The 21251-nt window shown below is 39.5% G+C and overlaps 1 protein-coding gene across 1 annotated transcript in view; it reads left to right on the top strand.

Annotated features, from left to right (window-relative positions):
- The window catches only part of NHSL1 (NHS like 1), a 278563-nt gene that overhangs the window by 91783 nt on the left and 165529 nt on the right, over positions 1–21251 (top strand). The window lies entirely within an intron of this gene.

The raw sequence follows: 21251 nt of genomic DNA, 5'->3' as shown, positions 1-21251 counted from the left end.
TTCAAAGTAAATTATGAAATAAAGAAAATTTAAGACTTTATTTACCTCCTTCTTTGGTAAACAATGCTGGTAAGGTTTGCCTTAGACAAAAGAGCCTGTAGATAATGTGAGTTTAGCTTTACAGTGGAACCTAATTTGGAAGTTTGTGTTCTTGCACTTATTCACTCCAGATGGAGGAGATTGTCAACTGAAGTACATTTAAGAACCTCTTTAGAAATGGGCTTAAATATGACATCTCGTCCTAGAGCATTGTATCTCCTTCAGAATAATGTCTTTATGAACTGATTCGTGTAAAACTGTATCTGCTGAATGATTTCATCGTCCTATAACAAATAAATAAAAGGGAAGGAAAGGATTTCCCCCCCTTAATGATTTCAGATAGAAATAGTTCCTTTAGGGAGGAGATTCAAATTGTATATTCTTTTTGCATATTGATTTGTTTTGTACACATGTGGAACAATGAAACCCATCACAGGACTTGTACTCAGTAGGATAACGTTTGTGCATGAAGAACTACTGTAAAGAAGGTGAAACACATTGAGTTTAGTGTCATTGATGTGAACATAAGAACAGCCATATTGGGTCAGACCAATGGTCCATCGAGCCCATTTTATCCTGCCTTCCGACAATGGCCAGTGCCAGATGCAGCAGAGGGAATGAACAGAACAGGGACAATTAAGTGTTCGAGTCCCAGTTTTTAGCAGTCAGAGGCAGGGTGGATTTGATTTAAATCAAATTGATTTAAATCACTAGTCAGGAAGACTAGATTTAATCATGGATTTCTACATAAAAGTTCATTCTTGTTGGTTGTTATAACCTTAATACCTATTCTTCACAACTCAGAGATAGATGTGGGTTTCATTTTTAGAAGGTACACACTATACATTCAAAAACCAGTCAGAGAACACTTCAGTCTCTCCAGTCACACGATTACAGACCTGAGAGTGGCTATCCTTCAACAAAAAAACTTCAAAAACAGACTCCAACAAAAGACCGCTGAATTGGAATTAATTTGCAAACTGGATACAATTAACTTAGGCTTGAATAGAGACTGGGAGTAGATGGGTCATTACACAAAGTAAAACTATTTCCCCATGTTATTTCTCCCCGTCCACCACACCCCCCCACTGTTCCTTGTTAACTGCTGGAAATGGCCGACCTTGATTATCACCATAAAAGGTTTTCCTCCTTCCCCCCTCCCCTTCCTGCTGGTAATAGCTCATCTTAAGTGATCACTCTCCTTACAGTGTGTATGATAAAACCCATTGTTTCATGTTCTCTCTGTGTGTGTGTGTATAAATCTCCCCACTGTATTTTCCACCGAATGCATCTGATGAAGTAAGCTGTAGCTCACGAAAGCTTATGCCCTAATAAATTTGTTAGTCTCTAAGGTGCCACAAGTACTCCTTTTCTTTTTGCGAATACAGACTAACACGGCTGCTACTCTGAAACTTTTCACTATACATTTTTAAAGTGATTTATTTTGAAAACTTTTCAGATTAGTTTTACAGCTATATCAGAAAATGAATAATTGTTTGGTTATTTCATTTACCAAAGGTAATTGAAGCAGATATTTATGAAGTCATTGGGAGGTGAACTATCTCCAAATCAACAGGTTATTCATTAATATTTGGAGGATTTTCTTGCCATGCTGTATTAGGAGGAGAACATCACCAGAAGACATTTAAATTGTTTTACTTAACTAAAACATTATGTATTCTGGATTTTTTTCTTCAACAGCAAATGTATCATATTTTAATAAACCAAGCATATGAATTTTTGAATTTAGTTAAACATTCAAGTTTTTTAAAATCAGGTTTGTTTTTGTTAAAATTGTTTTTAACTAAAATAGTGAAATGAAATATTAAAAAAAAATTAAATTTACTATGTCAGCCAGGTCAACATGAGAAACTCTAAATATTGGCATCTGCAGCTAACTCAGTTGACTTCACTTTCGTTTTCCTGTTTGTTCATAATCTGGAAAAGAAAAACAAGCTTTCCTGCTTTTTCAGGTCCCAAATGATTTCTCAATTTGGAATGAATTAGTCCAAAGGAAGAAGATATTCTTTCTCCACCGGCAAAAGAAGCTATTGCTGTTAAAAATGAGATTATCACTTCAAGAGTCTCTGAATCCAACTGCTTAAGTGACTTTCACCAATTCACTGGTGTGACTTTCTTTTAAAACATCATCAGCAAACATATATTTCTTGAATGGTTCTTATTCCCAAACTGGTCTCTTTTACGGCTTGCTGCCATTAAAGGTTATTCATAGAATCATAGAATATCAGAGTTGGAAGGGACCTCAGGAGATCATCTAGTCCAACCCCCTGCTCAAAGCAGGGCCAATCCCCAATTTTTGCCCCAGATCCCTAAATGGCCCCCTCAAGGATTGAACTCACAACCCTGGGTTTAGCAGGCCAATGCTCAAACCACTGAGCTATCCCTTCCACTATTATATAACGCCTTCTAGTGAGAGAATGGTATAGTAGATCTCAAATCAATGAAGGCTACACTCAGAAAGACCTCAAGACTTCTGGAATGTGCTGCTCAAACAATTCCACTTGCCTGTCCCTCCCTTCTCATATTTATCTCCAGACTTCTTCTCCTTGTCCAGATCTATTCCACCCCCAGCAATCTTCTATTCATTGAACTTTTTGAAACTGTCCACTTTTAGACAGAGGTAAGGGATTGACTCTGCGTACCCAGATTTGCAGAGGGACAAATAGGGTTGAGATCGGTTATTTCTCACATTTATATATTATTTATTTATTTTAAAACATTTTTACTGTTAAGAAGCATGTTATCTCTGGAGACAGAAATCCAGTTTGAGAACTGCAAAGCTAAGCATCTCTGATGGTATCTTCTAGACTGGGCACTGAGTCCCATTGGGTAGATAGAAAGATTAACCTAAATAATCTATACATAAGCCTGTGGAACCCCATAAGATTGGGTCCCTAATCCATGAACTATTGGAACTTATTTACAAAACTTTTCCTAAACATCACTTGAATATATTGTGTCATACTATAGAATTAGAATTTATAATCCCTATTCCATGATGAGATATTTTTGAGTTTTAATTAAGATACGTTATAGCTATCTTTAGATAAAATGCTTTTTGAGGAAAAAAATCTATCAAAAATCAGATTTTTTTGATTGATTTAAAAAAAAATAAAATAATTGATTTTTATCCACCCTGCCCAGAATATTCCTAGATCTTATCTAAATAATAGGTTGTGGCAGGTGGTTAAGCTAATGCTAAGCTCTTTGTTGTCCTGTTAGACTTTATAATTACAAGAACCTGTTTTTTGGCTGTGACAGGATCTCACATGGCATGCTTTGTATGAGATATAAAAACCATATCTGAATGTGGGGATTATAGGGCACTACTTAAGGTACAGTGTGTCACATTGGCCTTTCAACAGGGTATTTTATTTGAAAAAAACAGAGGCAAAGGGATCCCTTGTAGGCCATCTTCTGTTTTGCTATCTGCAGTTGATTTCAGTGGGCTGCTGTGAACGCATAGATCAAATGCTCATATTTTCCATGCTGTCTCATTCATCTCTTAATACACTTTTTTGGTTGATGGTGGATTTATCTTTAAAGGTCTGAGTGGTGTTGAGCCTTTTATGTTCATTCCATACACACTGAGAAGTTAGACAAAAACATAACATACTCTTGCTGGCAGGTTACAATGTAACATTAGTTTATTTCTTAGAAGTCAGAACAATAGCACAGAAGAAACCAAAAAGAGCGTTTGTCTTCACTACCTGGGTATGTCAACCTAAGTGAATAATGTAGCTGGAGTCTCTTCACTGCGCTGAGTCAACGGTAGACACTTTCCAGTCGACTTCTCTTACTCTTCTCGTGGAGCTGGAGTACCGGAGTCGACTGGAGAGCACTCTGCTGTAGATTTAGCTGATCTTCACTATATCCGCTAAATTGACACCTGCTGCTCAATTGCAGCAGGGTTGATCTCCCTGGTAGTGAAGACAAGCCCAGAGAGTGAGACAAAACAGGCTGATCAATACAACAGAGAGGCACAACTCACCCCACCTTACTATACGTTGTCTGTCTGCAGAGTGATTGCTGATAAACCCAGATTGCATGGTTCCCTACAATGTCCTCAGCTGCCAGAAGGAACAGGAAAAAACACAACATTTTAAGTGTCGGCTTACGATTTTAACACAGTCCACACAGTCACTTTTTCAGAGGTGCTTAGATACTATGGTGCCAATATAGCAACCTAGATTGATAGTTATATCAGAGAATGCCTCTTGCATGTTTCAGCAGTTGAGATGGACTAAAATGCAGTTGATAGTAAAGTTCTCAACAGTTGCAGAACATTCAGGTTTGAAGGTCCTTGTCTTACTTGTCATGTTTTTTGTTCATCATTTGGTAGATTGTTTTTAATATATTTCAGTTTTGTTTGAGTAGTTTTTTGTGTGTTTTCCTTTCATAATTAAAAAGAGTTTGAAACATGCAAGAGGCATTCGCTGATATAACTATCAATCTAGGTTGGTATAGTGGTATAGTGATTAAAACAGTGTAGAGTTGTAACTGAAAACTGTTTTAATAATGCAAATTCACAAAACTTGTTTTACTTACTACTGCAAGTATTCTTGATTTCCTCCTCCTTGATACTTGCCCACCTTCCTTTTTAAGTGTTAATTGCTTCCAGATGTAAACAGCTTCATTATTTAACTACAGGAGAAGAGGGTTGGGTGTATGTTTTTCTGTTTTTTGTTTGGTTTTGTTTCGTACTTTGCTTTCCCACCTTTTATAGAACTTCAGAGGGGTAAACACACACAATTGTTTTCTTTTATAGGGAACCAAAGTTTCTTGCCAACAGAAACTAGCATGAAAGAAGAAATTTGGTGACCTTGCTGGAGAATTTTATAATGGCTTTTCTTTGTGAGTCTCTTTTACTTCAGAACAGATTTCTATTGCATCTTAGTGCAGAACTGATACGTACTGCGTGTTTTGAAGAACACATTCCACAGGCTCTCAGTTACAAATGTTTGTGTGCTCACAGAGATTGGCCCTGAAATACCATCCCTTATATTTAGTGACTGCTTATTACGCATACAGAATTCTGCTGTTACTGTTGTTGTTTGCTCAGTTGATCATAGCCACATTTAGAAAGGAACCCATATCTACTACCAGGCTTTTTAAAATGATGGATTGGCTTTTTAAAGATGAATAAATTAGGGATGTAAAATGTTAACCGGTAAGCATGCCCCTCTCCCTTTAATCAGTTAACCGTTTAAATGATTATAATTTTAATAATTTAAATGGTTAACTTTTTAAACGATATTTACATCCCTAGAATAAATAGGGATGCCAACTGTTCAGGATTGTTCTAATAATTTTCCTTAATAATTACACATATTTAATTAAATATTACGTCCTGTGATGAGACCTTCGGGAATATATCCAACCAAAATGGACAACCCTATTAATAAAATATTTCCAAAGTGTTTTAAATTCATCTGGTCAATTGGTTTTATCTCTTCCCCCATCCCCACCCCTGTTTAATATCTAGGCATAAAGCTCCCTAAATATGTTTACTACTAACAAAAATAGGGTGCGGGAGAGTAACATTAGTCAATAGGTCAGTTTGTTTTTTCTGACTGTCTCTTTTTGTCAGAAACAACAAGGAGTCCGGTGGCACCTTAAAGACTAACAGATTTATATGGGCATAAGCTTTCATGGGTAAAAAACCCCACTTCTTCAGATGCATGGAGTGAAAATTACAGATGCAGGCATAAATATACTGACAAGTGAAGAGAAGGGAGTTACCTCACAAGTGGAGAACCAGTTTTGACAGGGCCAATTCAGTTAAGCTGGATGTGGTCCACTCCCAATAATTGATGAGGAGGTGTCAATACCAAGAGAAGCAAAAGCGCTTTTGTAGCGAGCCAGCCACTCCCAGAACCAATGCAAGCACAAATTAATGATGTTAAGTTTGCAAATGAATTGTAGCTCTGCAGTTTCTCTTTGAAGTCTGCTTTTGAAGTTTTTTGTTGAAGAATGGCTACGTTTAAATTTGTTGTTGAATGTCCAGGGAGATTGAAGTGCTTTCCTACTGACTTTTGTATGTTACCATTCCCGATGTCTGATTTGTGTAAATTCTTCATCTTCAAATTCTGAAGAAGAGGTACAACTTGTGTCCACCCTCATCTTTTCCCACTAAATCCAAGGTTCTGTAGAAACAGATCTGTTTTTTGGGAGGTGGTTCATTGCAAAGTTGATGGCTTTATCACTTATACAAAAGGGTAGAGGGGGGAAAAACACAAATGAGAATGTTTTGATGATTTCCTAGAAAACAGAAACTTTTGATTTATTCTTTGTGCTGTGATTTTTGTCCACGCAATGTAGAAATGACTAGAATCATAGTCATAGAATATCTGGGTTGGAAGGGACCTCAGGAGGTCATCTAGTCCAACCCCCTGCTCAAAGTAGGACCAATCCTCAACTAAATCATCCCAGCCAGGGCTTTGTCAAGCCTGACCTTAAAAACCTCAAAGGAAGGAGATTTCACCACCTCCTTGGGTAACGCATTCCAGTGCTTCACCACCCTCCTAGTGAAAAAGTTTTTCCTAATATCCAACCTAAATCTCCCGCACTGCAACTTGAGACCATTGCTCCTCATTCTGTCATCTGCTACCACTGAGAACCGTCTAGATCCATCCTCTTTGGAACCCCCTTTCAGGTAGTTGAAAGCAGCTATCAAATCCCCCCCTCATTCTTCTCTTCTGTGGACTAAACAATCCCAGTTCCCTCAGCTTCTCCTCATAAGTCATGTGTTCCAGTCCCCTAATCATTTTTGTTGCCCTCCGCTGGACTCTTTCCAATTTTTTCACAACCTTCTTGTAGTGTGGGGCCCAAAACTGGACACAGTACTCCAGATGAGGCCTCACCAATGTCGAATAGAGGGGGACAATCACATCCCTTAATCTGCTGGCAACGCTCCTACTTATACAGCCCAAAATGCAGTTAGCCTTCTTGGCAACAAGGGCACTCTGTTGACTCATATCCAGTTTCTCATCCACTGTAACCCTTAGGTCCTTTTCTGCAGAACTGCTGCGTAGCCGTTCCATCCCTAGTCTGTAGCAGTGCATGGGATTCTTCCGTCCTAAGTGCAGGACTCTGCCCTTGTCCTTGTTGAACCACATCAGATTTCTTTTGGCCCAATTCTCTAATTTGTCTAGGTCCCTCTTTATCCTATCCCTACCCTCCAGCGTATCTACCTCTCCTCCCAGTTTAGTGTCATCTGCAAACTTGCTGAGGGTGCAGTCCATGCCATCCTTCAGATCATTAATGAAAATATTGAACAAAATTGGCCCCAGGACCGACCCTTAGGGAACCCCGCTTGATACCGGCTGCCGACTAGACATGGAGCCATTGATTTCTACCTGTTCAGCCCAATGATCTAGCCAGCTTTCTATCCACCTTCTAGTCCATTCATCCAGCCCATACTTTTTTAACTTGCTGGCAAGAATATTGTGAGAGACGGTGTCAAAAGCTTTGCTAAAGTCAAGGAATAACACATTCACTGCTTTCCCCTCATCCAAAGAGCCAGTTACCTCGTCATAGAAGGCAATTAGATTAGTCAGGCATGACTTGCCCTTGGGGAGTCCATGCTGACTGTTCCTGATTACTTTCCTCTGCTCTAACTGCTTCAGAATTGATTTCTTGAAGACCTGCTCCATGATTTTTCCAGGGACTGAGGTGAGGCTGACTGGCCTGTAGTTCCCAGGATCCTCCTTCTTCCCTTTTCTAAAGATGGGCACTACATTAGCCTTTTCCAGTCATCCTGGACCTCCTTGATTACTATGAGTTTTCAAAGATAATGGCCAATGGCTCTGCAATCACATCTACCAACTCCTTTAGCATACTCGGATGCAGCGCATCCGGACCCATGGATTTGTGCTCGTCCAGCTTTTCTAAATAGTCCCGAACCAGTTCTTTCTCCACAGAGGGCTGGTCACCTTCTCCCCATGCTGTGCTGCCCAGTGCAGTAGTCTGGGAGCTGACCTTGTTCATGAAGACAGAGGCAAAAAAAGCATTGAGTACATGAGCTTTTTCCACATCCTCTGTCACTAGGTTGCCTCCCTCATTCAGTAAGGGGCCCACACTTTCCTTGCCTTCCTTCTTGTTGCTAACATACCTGAAGAAACCCTTCTTGTGATTAACATCTCTTGCTAGCTGCAACTCCAAGTGTGATTTGGCCTTCCTGATTTCACTCCTGCATACCTGAGCAATATTTTATACTCCTTCCTGGACATTTGTCCAATTTTCCATTTCTTTTAAGCTTCTTTTTTGTGTTTAAGATAAGCAAGGATTTCACTGTTAAGCCAAGCTGGTCACCTGCCATATTTACTATTCTTTCTACACATCAGGATGGTTTGTTCCTGTAACCTCAATAAGGATTCTTTAAAATACAGCCAGCTCTCCTGGACTCCTTTCTCCCTCATGGTAAACTGGTTACAAACTTTCACAGAGGGCACTGTTGTTGAGTTTCTTTGGCTCATTATTGTGTTTTAAACTCCGCACTAATGGAGGAGGAGAGGGCGTAGATAAAGAGAAGCCTTGGGATGATGACTCGTAGCTGGGACGAGATGCTCAGTAAGAGACAAAAGTTGCTACCTAGCTTGTCTAGAGTCTGTATCTGAACTCTGTATACACACTGCTTCCAGTGGCTCATAAACAGGAGCTCTCTGGTTTATACAACTGACTGAATGGGGGAAAATGCAGCAATGGTTCCATTCTGGTAGCTTTCAAAAACAGACTGATTTTTTTTCATTTTAAAATGTATTTAGTTTTCAAAAATGTAATTTATAAAACTTAAATTTTTGATTTATTTTTTTTTAAATCTCACCTTGTGACTGTGCTGATCAATCAAAATTAGCAATAGAGGGAAAAATCCCACAAAGCCTGTATTCAGTGAACTCAAAGAAAATTTGAAAATTGTCAAAAATGGAAAATGGAAATCAATATTTTTGTGTAAATGTCAATTGACAATTTTTTAAATGAAATAATTTCAACTAGTTCTACTCATGTAGTTTACTGGTGTGGATGGGAGACATGGTAGTGTTTCCTATTGGTTGTAGGCAGGCCAGAGGCCTTCGCTCTTTAGAAAATAACCTTGACAACTTTTTATTTCTCATAATAAGGCTATTATGGCCTGGTCTTCAGTTAAAGATTAGATCAACATAGCTACATTGTTTGGAGCTGTGAAAAATGTTACTCCCTGAGCACTGTAGTTAGATTGACCTAATCTCCAGTGTAGATGCAGCTGGGTCAATGGAAGAATTCTTCCATCAGACTAGCTTCCATCTCTTGGAGAGCTGGATTAACTACATCAATGGAAAAACCCCTTTTGTTGAAATAGGAAGTATCTGCACTACAGTGCTATAGCAGCAGAGCAGAAGCTGTGCCGCTGTAGAGCTTGTAGTGTAGATATAATCTTGGTTGGTTCAGTTTTTGTTCCACTGCTAAACTCTCAATGCAAGATTTTCTGTCTTTGTGAAACCTTAGATCTTTTAGTAGTGTCAAGGGTTTTTATTGGTACCCTTGTTCTAGCTAGCTTCATCGTTTTATTTGTCAGTGAACTGTCTCCTTTAACAGCATGTTGAGCCCTATTCTTTGCTAATGAACATCCTGGTGGCTTCTTGTTTCCACCCTGATGGGCATCAACTTGACGGTAATGGCATTACTATGTAATGCTATTGTATGCAAACACTTAAAATGCTACAGCTGTAGCGCTTCAGCGTAGACACCATAGTAACTGCAGGGGATCTCCTGTCATTGTAGGTAATTCACCTCCCCAAGAAGCAGTAACTAGGTCAATGGAAGAATTTTCCTATCAATTTACCGCTGTCTACACCTGGTGTTAGGCTGTCTTAACTACTTCTCTCAGGGATGCGGGTTTTTCACACCCCTGAGAGTTATAGCTATGGTAATGTAACTTTTCAGTGTAGAGCAGCTCAGCTCCACTTTTACTTCCAGGCCTGGCTACCCCCATGGCTCTGACCATTCGGTCCGACTGCCCATGTCCTGGTCGTGTCCTTGACACTGACCCTGTCAGTCAGGCAGTGAGGTAGGCAATCCAAACCCAAGTGTGGTTGCACTGGGTTCCTCCTCCTCCTGGTATGCAGAGAGGCATCCTCTGTTGAGATCTTGCAGAGCTGGAGAAATATAACTGGCCTGCACTACCCTGGACTCTCTGGTCACTGTAAATCAGTCCAGTTTCCCTTGGAGGTATCCTGGTCAGCTGTCCATATTGGAGGTGTCACATCATGGAAAACATTTAGTGAGTTAAGAGAGATTTGTTTTCCGATGGTGTAGCTGCCACCACAGTGGATGTGTGGGCCTGACTAGCAGTGACCATCACCAGGGAGGTAAGACGTAACCACGGAGAAGCTAAACTAAAGTGATGGGAAGGAGACTGATTCAAGCCTGCTGAAGGGAGTGGACCTGCTGCTGCAGAAGGGTCCTTCTGAGGACTTGCTGGCCCCAGCAAGGTGGGAAAACTAGGGATATGGTGTTCAGTGTCACGCACTGCTTAAGGTTCTGCAAGAGCAATGCTTTGTTCTGTGGCCAGTTCCAAGTTTGGCTGTGCGTAATAAGAGTTTACAGCTCCTTGCTCGGACTCCCTGCCTTGGAAGCTCAGCCCTTAAAATAACTAAGTGCAAAATCATTGCATCCTGCTTGACTGCCAGTGGCTAAAGAGGAATCGACCCTTTCCTTCTTGCTGTTTGCTTCCATATCACAATTATATTTTCTTCCTTATTTATTTGCTTGCATAGTTACTTTATTTAGTAAACTCAGAAGGTAAAAGACAAGAATTCTGAGTTGATTCACAGGCTACCTCCTTGTTTGTGTGTGTGTGTGTGTGTGTGTGCCAAGCAACAGGTGATAACATTGAAGAGAGCATGGAGTTAAAGTTTGGGACATTTCTTGGAACCGAAAATACATTTCCACTTAATTTCAACAGGTTGCTTCAATAAATTTTAATATCTAGTTGGCTGAAAAAAAAAAAGGTTTACCTCAGTGCAGGATTCTCCTAAATGATTTTTCTTGGCTTGCTCCTCATCTAAACTGGGAAGCTGTGTTTTTCCCGCTCTGAGTTCCTCTCTTGGCTGATCTTAGAGGCTTTTGGATGCAAATGAAACCTTCTCAGTACAGTAGAGGGGAGATGGCTTTCAAGCATAACAAAATTGATTGTGGAAATTTTTTGAGAAAGGTTGACAAACACTAGAATGGATCTCTCAGGGACTGATTTTCTTTAAGGGAAGCTGTGGCCCAGTGGAATGAGCACAGTGCTGAGAATCAGAAGTCTTGCTTCTGCTATTGATGCACTGTGACCTTTCAAGTCACTTCACTTCTGTGCTTCAGATTCCCCTTCTGTAACAATGAGGATGATAAAAACAACGAGGAGTACTTGAGGCTCCTTCAAGACTAACAAATTTATTTGGGCATAAGCTTTTGTGGGCTAAAACCCACTTCATCAGATGCATGGAGTGGAAAATATACTAAGAAGATGTATATAATGGTACATGAAAAGATGGGAGTTGCCTTACCAAGTGGGGGGTCGAGACAATTCAATTAAAGTGGGCTATTATGAATAGGACGAAAAATCACTTTTGTAGTGGTAATCAGGGTGGCTCATTTCAAACAGTTGACAAGAAGGTATGAGTAACAGTTGGGGGAAGTTAGCATGGGGAAATTAGTTCTTGTAGTGAACCATACACTCCCAGTCTTTATTCAGGCCTAATTTGATGCTGTCGAGTTTGCAAATTAATTTCAGTTCTGCAGTTTCTTGTAGGTGTCTGTTTCTGAAGTTTTTTTGTGGAAGAATTGTCACTTTTAAGTCTGTTATTGAGTGTCCAGGGAAGCGCTTTGAGATCTACATGTGATACGTGCTGTATAAGTTGCATGACAAATGGGAAGGAGGATATAGAGGTAGATATTACCATATCAGAGGTAGAAGCGAAACTGAAACAGCTTAATGGGACTAAATCGGGGGGCCCAGATAATCTTCATCCAAGAATATTAAAGGAATTGGCACCTGAAATTGCAAGCCCATTAGCAAGAATTTTTAATGAATCTGTAAACTCAGGAATAGTACCGAATGATTGGAGAATTGCTAATATAGTTCCTATTTTTAAGAAAGGAAAAAAAAGTGATCCGGGTAACTACAGGCCAGTTAGTTTGACATCTGTAGTATACAAGGTCCTGGAAAAAATTTTGAAGGAGAAATTAGTTAAGGACATTGAAGTCAATGGTAAATGGGACAAAATACAACATGGTTTTACGAAAGGTAGATCATGCCAAACCAACCTAATCTCCTTTTTTGAAAAAGTAACAGATTTTTTAGATAAAGGAAATGCAGTGGATCTAATTTACCTAGATTTCAGTAAGGCATTTGATACCGTGCACATGGGGAATTATTAGTTAAATTGGAGAAGATGGGGATCAATATGAACATCAAAAGGTGGATAAGGAATTGGTTAAAGGGGAGACTGCAACGGGTCCTACTGAAAGGCGAACTGTCAGGTTGGAGGGAGGTTACCAGTGGAGTTCCTCAGGGATCGGTTTTGGGACCAATCTTATTTAATCTTTTTATTACTGACCTTGGCACAAAAAGTGGGAGTGTGCTAATAAAGTTTGCAGATGATACAAAGCTGGGAGGTATTGCCAATTCGGAGAAGGATCGGGATATTATACAGGAGGATCTGGATGACCTTGTAAACTGGAGTAATAGTAATAGGATGAAATTTAATAGTGAGAAGTGTAAGGTTATGCATTTAGGGATTAATAACAAGAATTTTAGTTATAAGTTGGGGACGCATCAATTAGAAGTAACGGAAGAGGAGAAGGACCTTGGAGAATTGGTTGATCATAGGATGACTATGAGCTGCCAATGTGATATGGCTGTGAAAAAAGCTAATGTGGTTTTGGGATGCATCAGGAGAGGCATTTCCAGTAGGGATAAGGAGGTTTTAGTACCGTTACACAAGGCACTGGTGAGACCTCACCTAGAATACTGTGTGCAGTTCTGGTCTCCCATGTTTAAAAAGGATGAATTCAAACTGGAGTAGGTACAGAGAAGGGCTACTAGGATGATCCGAGGAATGGAAAACTTGTCTTATGAAAGGAGACTTAAGGAGCTTGGCTTGTTTAGCCTAACTAAAAGAAGGTTGAGGGGAGATATGATTGCTCTCTATAAATATATCAGAGGGATAAATATAGGAGAGGGAGAGGAATTATTTCAGCTCAGCACCAATGTGGACACAAGAACAAATGTGTATAAACTGGCCACCAGGAAGTTTAGACTTGAAATCAGACGAAGGTTTTTAACCATCAGAGGAGTGAAGTTTTGGAATAACCTTCCAAGGGAAGCAATGGGGGCAAAAGATCTATCTGGTTTTAAGATTCTACTCGATAAGTTTATGGAGGAGATGGTATGATGGGATAATGGGATTTTGGTAAGTAATTGATCTTTAAATATTCAGGGTAAATAGACCAAATCCCCTGAGATGGGATATTAGATGGATGGGATCTGAGTTACTATAGAAAATTCTTTCCTGGGTATCTGGCTGGTGAATCTTGCCCATATGCTCAGGGTTTAGCTGATTGCCATATTTGGGGTCGGGAAGGAATTTTCCTCCAGGGCAGATTGGAGAGGCCCTGGAGGTTTTTTTGCCTTCCTCTGTAGCATGGGGCATGGTTGACTGGAGGGAGGCTTCTCTGCTCCTTGAAGTCTTTGAACCATGATTTAAGGACTTCAATAGCTCAGAGATGGGTGAGGTTTTTCATAGGAGTGGGTGGGTGAGATTCTGTGGCCTGCGCTGTGCAGGAGGTCGGACTAGATGATCAGAATGGTCCCTTCTGACCTTAGTATCTATGAATCTATGAAATTCTCCTCCCAGCCCTGACCTCACCCCGTTAAACGTGATTTTTTAAAATTAATGTTAGTAGGTATACAGTGCTTATTGCGCTAGATCCCCTGAGCTCCCTCAAAAGAATGATTTATAACTGATATCTAAAATAAAAATGTCACACTTCAAATTGTGCGTATATATAAGCAAAAGTTCTTTTGAGTTTAGGAGACTATGCTGTACAAATATACAGGGTTTTTTTTAAAGGAATTTAGGAGGTTACTCTTGGAATACAGTTGAAAAGTCTTAAGTATTTCCCTTCATAGAACCATTGAAGATTTGAGGCTTCTTTTTTCTTGCATGCTCTGACAATGAAATGCTGTTAATGTAATAGAACCAGCTTTCTCCCCAAATAACGTTTCCCCCCTTTAAGCACTTAGGCTACTATTGCGTTTGTTAAAGTAGCTACTTTAATTCAGATTCAGGGACAGGGTTAGCCCCCTGCTCCTCTGTCTTAACGCACTGCAAGTGGCCAGGAGAGAATTCCGCTGCTGAAGTTGTAGTCCCCGGTCTGGGAGTGGAGCTGACAGTGCAACCGGGACCGTGGGCTGCAATGCAGCCTCCTAGCAGCCCTGGAGTCTGCTGTTACTTAAAGCAGTCCCCAAGGCTACTTTAATTTACGAGGCTCATGTTAGCCCCTAGAGCAGCCCAGAATCTGGGAGGCACAAAGTTTTGCCCCCATTCCCCACTGGGCTGTGTCTTGTGTGCTGCAGCTCCCAGGAAGTGTAGTGGAGAATTTGCCCCTTAGCCTTTGCTTGTTGTAGATGAAAGTCCTCAGATTAAATGCACTTCTGCAGAGGACTTTCATCTACAACAACGTATTATGTATTGTGTACTAAGTGATAACTAATCGCTCATCTCTTCAGAGAAACCAAGGAGTACATGAACTTGAAGCCTGAACTTTAATCTCATGTCTAGGGAAGACCCATTCAGTGGCTGCATTCTCCAGAGCTGTCACCAGCACTAAATTAAATGCTCACATAAAAATCGAAGACCAGAACAGCTCTTCATATGTGCAATTTAATCCTATATGGCAACACAATACAGGAAAAAAAATTAGTCCATAGCCTTTTTTTTTCTCTCTCCAGAAAAGAAACGTGCAGTACTTTGAGAGTCCATTAAAAAGTATGATTTTTATTGCCAAGCATAGTAATAGTTTGACATGAGAGAATAGTATGGCCTGTAAGTGAAGATTTAATATGTCTCCTGACATGTCTGTTGAGCCGAGGAAAAAGATGTTGTTGGATAAGAGAAATGAATTGTTTTTTGTCTGTTGAATTGTGTGCTGTAGTATTGCCACCATTGAAAGAAAACTCTTAAAAGCCTACAGGATGCCAAGAATGAAACTTTCATGAAGCCAGTTTACTTTTATTTTTAGTAGTTACCACATTGTTTGCCTTGCACATTTTTTATGAAATACTTAAAAAAATTAATTGGTGTTAAATATAATTCCTTTTATGTAACAATGCTCTCATTCAGTGTCTTTTTTTGGTGAGAATGAAGAAGCACACTCTTACCCAGAATTGTTCGGAAGACACTAGCATGAGACACAAAAGGGACTCACAAAGACTTTGGAGGAGGAAGAGCTGACACCACAGAGCATGGTATTATCTGTATTCCAAAAACGGCAGAGAAAGTAAATCTATTTTCCACTTGTGTTTTTCAGAGAGAAAAGTACTGCACACTAAAGACATCTAAGCTCTGCTCTGAGCTGCCTTGCTAAGATGTTTAACTTGGTGGATTTAGCACAAGTAGTAATGGGAGAGCAAAGAGATGTTTGAGACGAATTCCCATTAATAAATTGTCACTATTATTACAAATAAATACACTATAAACACAAAAAGAAAAGGAGTACTTGTGGCACCTTAGAGACTAACAAATTTATTAGAGCATAAGCTTTCGTGAGCTACAGCTCACTTCATCGGCATCCGATGAAGTGAGCTGTAGCTCACGAAAGCTTATGCTCTAATAAATTTGTTAGTCTCTAAGGTGCCACAAGTACTCCTTTTCTTTTTGCGAATACAGACTAACACGGCTGCTACTCTGAACACTATAAACACGTTGCTCACTTGTCAGTTTGTTCCTCCAGCCGAGTAGGTTGGTTGTGTCACAAGCATCTGCTAAATAGCATAGTACATGGTTGTATAATATGTATAATGTACGCATTACTCCTATAATTTAATTTTATATTTACTCGTGTATGTATATTTATATACAATATATGAAAACATCTGTATGGCATTTATTTCAAGTGTTGCTAGATACCAAACATTTCACTATCTCTTCCATCAGTTTGTACAGTTGGACTTATGTTAAATAAGGCAGTCTGACTTTACAGGCAAACAGGTTGTGGAAATAGTATCAGTGACATTTTAATTTAAATGTCTTTCCAGTTTCTCAATAAAAATCCAACTTTTAAAAATATATATATAGGCTATTCTTTTTTTTCTTTGAATGTTCTTTTATGTAAATGAGTACAAGGATGATAAATGCAAAATCCTGCTATGTCTGCCAGAACTTACATTTTGTAAGCACAGGGAATACAGTAAAAAGCAAAGTCTGTTACCATTGTGTCTTGCCAAATATTCAAAATCTTTTAGAAGTCTTGATGTTGGTATTCCTCAGTCTGTAAACCATTTATTCATAAGTGGTACACTCTCAAATTTCTGAAGTCCATTCATTTGTCATCAAAACAGCTTTTGGTTTCTAGAGCTGTGTGATCCCTTAGTCCCTGATCTGGCAATTGATAGTGTATGGTCACAGCAATTCACCTACGTGCTGTCGGTTGCATGATCAGGGGTCTGTGTGACCAATGTGAAAAAGTGTAGAAATGTTTGTCTGTGAGAAGCCAAAACGTCCTCTTAGTTAGGGCTATCCAAGAGAACTAGCCTGAGATCTAGTAGAAAATTTTCATTCTGTTCTAACATGCATGTTTTCTTAGTGTTTATAGCTAAAGTTATCTTAATCCTTACAGTCAGTGTCCTCTTACACAGGTGTTGCAGGTCATGTAGAAGGCCATAGTGCAAGTGCTAATTGGTATTGCTGTTGAGTTGGGATTGATTGACCTTTCCAGGAACATCTGAAGAGGAAATTTAATCTCTGTAGATACTTTTTGTCAGGATGGTTTTTAAGGCCAAAATCTAATCATGTACAGCTCTCTCTAGAGATGAAGGAAGAGGTCAAGATGGACATTAAACCAGTAGTTTATGTTCTTTGTGTATAAGTGGAGCATTTTCCACAGAAGGAGTGCAGTGTTAAAAATTATTATCAAGCTATAATAAACTGGTTGAAATAGCAACGCTGGGTTTTTAGTTGTATAAGAAACACATTTTTGAAATTCAGGAAATGTCTACTTCCTAAAGCACTTGTTTCAATTTTTTCTTTCTCCCTTGCTGTCTCTAATTTGTTTTGGAAGTTGCTCTCTTTTGGGAGAAGCTCATTCTTAATAATTTAGTATTTAGTGAGACAAATATAAACCAGTGTATATTTGCAATTTCTGTAATGTATGATCCCTGCCCGGTTGCTTCCACCCACACATTTCATTAGTTAAAATGATTCATTGATAGGATGATGAACTGTCTTTATCAACGTAAACAAGAATCCATTCGTGGTGCTAATGAGGAGAGATTGCAAATCCCCAATTGGTTTTCCCCTTTGTGCAGAGTGTCATCAGATTGCATCTTGTTCCCACTGATGATGGGTTAAATAATCTAAAAATTGTCACATCCTAACCTGGACGGCCAGTGTTTCAATTATCTGTCTGTGGTTTGACAGCAACATCTTGCTGTCCTGCATGGATATCCTTGACTTGTCGCATGCTCATCTTTACTTAGAATAATGCTACCTCTTCCACCTCCACTGCCAGTACCACTTTCCTTCCTTAGTCTTACATTTTTGGCAGGTGGTCATCAGGTACTCCCATGGCTCTTCCAAGGTTGTACAGATTGTCTGCTTCGTCTACTCCAGTCCAGACTGAGGGCAGACCACTTTTCTGGCATTATATCTGCACTCCCAGTCCCAACAGGTGAAAAAGGTGGTTTAGACATTTCAGAGTTGCAAAAAGGAACCTCGTGTTATTTCAGGTCCAAGTATGGAAGAAGGAGTGAGTATGTATGTGGATGAGTAGGTGTGGAGATCCTTCTGGTTTATCGGTGTTGGTGCACCCACCCCCATTGCATGCATGTAGATACACATTTGTCATCTATTCATTATTTAAAATACGTTTTTTTCTTTAGGTATTTTTAACAAGGCTGTCTCACAGGACTCTGCCCCATCATTTTAATTTTGGGTTACAGTAATGGAGGACAGTGCATTATGTACGAAATCTACACCCTCTTCTTCACCGTCTGTACATGTCGGCAACATTCCTCATTATACTCATTCTTCACCAAGAGTTTCTGTAAGCTAGAGCCTGTTGCGAGGTTGAGGTGAGATAACAGCATTCCTCAAGGTGTGGCATGTTTTGATTTCATTTGGGAAGGCATGGCTGTTTTTGAAATCTGCACAGAATTGCAACACTCCCTACAGATTTGCAAAGCATTAGATTACAGAACATGTGTGTTCTTCAAAACCTTTTACAGTGTGATTTTTTTTTTCTCCCTTCCTTCTAGCCCTCTGAAATTGACAAATGCAGAGCCAGCGGTGTTATGATAAAAGAAAAGCTATAAGTTCAAAATTAATGCACAAGCTCGCCATGTCATGGAAAGGAATATTTTAAGTCTGATTTGCATAAGATATATGGGTATAACTCCATTAAAAACATTGTGAAAGAATTTGGCAGCCTTCAGCAAGGTAGTTGTGAAATTTATGTGTTGTAAAGAAAGTTTTCAGGACTCTGAGATCAATAGGTGTATTTAAGACCAGCCTATAGTTCTGTGTACAGGCACTGAATTTCTGATTTCCCCAGGGGTGCTCGACCCTTGCTCGGCCCCAGGCCCCGCCCACATTCCACCCTTCCACCAAGGCCCCACTTTGCTCCGTCTCTTCCCTTCCCTCCCCACTTCCTTCCTCCCCTGAGTGCCCTGTCTCTTCCTGCCCCTGCTCCTCCCTCTCTCTGCTACTGAACAGCTGATCAGTGGTGGGTGAGAGATGTCAGGTGGGTGGGGGGAGGGAGGGAGGGAGAAACTGATCGGCAGGGCCCGCTAGTGAGCCAGCCCCGGAGCACCCACAGAATTGGTGCCTATGGTTCTGTGAAGGGAAATCACTATTTAAATACACTGTTGTCTACAACTGGCTGTCCTTCTTTTATTCAGGTGTACAAGTTTCATTTTTCCCTTTTTTGTCTGTGAAACATCTTAACCATCTTTTTGCTGACAGCCTAATTTCAACCTTTTTCCTAACTTGCGTATATGCACATATGTACACTCATGAGAAACTGGAGGAAGATTGAGACTTACTTAGTATCTTCTGGAGGAAAAAAATAATAAGTGAGCAAGTATATAAATCATTGGAGCGACCTAATTAAAACAGAGAATATGTTTTAAACTAAATATAGGAGCATGATGCCGAGATGGAAGTGGGATAAACCGTAACAGTCTAAACACACACTTGCCATTCATGTATTTCAAATGCTGAGTGTGTTTTGGTGCTTGTAGCATGATGAGCATATCGTTGGGTACAGATGTCACAAAGCCTGAGAAAGAACTGAATGTTCCTTTTTAAATAAATTCATATTCTGCTGTAGGTGTTAGCTGTCAATTTTTATTTTAATTATTAGCATTTAATTATCAAGACTCCGGTGCTTAATGGTATTCAGTAAATTGCATATTTTGCAAACCCCAAGAATGCATAAAGTAAAAAAAATACAATTTTTCTGCTGATCTTTAAAATTAAGGAGGAAAAGTTTTATGGACCTAACAAGAGGATGAGGATTAGGGATCATTCAGAAGAATGTGAGTTTCCCCACTAATTACATCTTCCTTCCTCTTTTGCTCCAGCTACTCCTGCTTCCCCCAGTTTTACCATCATTGTTCCACTTGTTTTCTTTTCTACCAAGAGAAAGCCTTCAGTTTGTGTATATTAAACTACCAGCAGAGGGTGCTGCTTATTCAATATAGTCAGCATCTTTCCTATCTCTTCTCTCTCCCATGTGAACAGACATACCCCCTCCACAATTTCCCTAGTGCCTACTGAATCTTAGAAGTGAGAAATGGAAAATATTTATTAGGCCATGTAGTCTACTTCCCTGCCAGTTTGTTCTGTATTGTGTATTTACTAGTGTACAGTTTAGTTTTAAACATCCACAGCAATAGGGTTGCCAACACTTTCTACAGTCTAATTGGACATGCTGTCAAGACATTTTTCTTGGCCTCACCAGGTCAACTGAATCTTGAGTTTATGATGCATCACTGCAATATGTTACCGATCTCATGCTGGACACAAGTGTATATGCAGATAATAAAAATATTTTGGCTTGCCTGTTAAGAAACTGGTAACCTTTTCAACATGTACTAAACTTAAAACACTGCAGTATCTAGTAAACTATGGTATAATTTAACTCACAACGATCCAAGTTCTATAGAAGGAGAGAGCATTTTATTTGCTTTGTGTTTTCTTTGCCAGGTGCTCAATGCAGCTAAAAAAATTAAAGGAGACCGAAAGGAAACTGGAAGTAAAAGTTAGGTTTTAAAAAAAAAATTACAGAAATATCACGTCTTCCTTGGAAGGAGAGAGCGTGTCTAGAAGCAGTTGATGGTTTGATTCTGAGAACTCTTTCTCTGAGCTGGAACAAAAATTTCAATTGAGTGTCTGAGAAAGTGAGGGGCAGTGTGGACAGGCTCTGTTCAGGCTTAATGGTCCACCTTGCTTCTGACCTGCGGTGATCTCAGTATTTCTGTTTTAGACCTCTCAGACAGTTTTTTCATGTCTGCTGGAATGATATGGGGAAGCATTTGTGATGTGGTCAAATGGCAGGATATGGCCTGAAGCAGGAGTTGAACCTGGGTTTCTCCAGGTAAATATATAACAGTCACCCACATCTGTTAACCAAAGAATCCAAGAAGCTGATGTATTTAGATACCCCTGACCTCAATTGACTTTTGCATAGCAGAAAAATATTTAGATTCTAGAAGCAGAGAACTGGCTGCCAAAATGTCTATATGAATTATTTTTTTGTTGTGTGGTTCTGCTAAACTTTTCCCAACTTCTAGTTATAATGACTACTTAAAATCCTATGTCTGTGTGTTTAAAAAAAAATAGACTTTTTTACAATAAAAATTATGCTCTCATTATCTTCCATGGATACAGGAAAATTTAAATAAAATCCTCTTTATCCTACAATGATCAATCTGAAAAGTGCACCAG

Source organism: Dermochelys coriacea, chromosome 3 (genome assembly GCF_009764565.3).
Source record: "Dermochelys coriacea isolate rDerCor1 chromosome 3, rDerCor1.pri.v4, whole genome shotgun sequence".
Classification (NCBI taxonomy): domain Eukaryota; kingdom Metazoa; phylum Chordata; order Testudines; family Dermochelyidae; genus Dermochelys; species Dermochelys coriacea.
The sequence above is the reverse complement of the archived record's forward strand: the minus strand, read 5'-3'. Positions and strand labels throughout refer to the sequence as shown.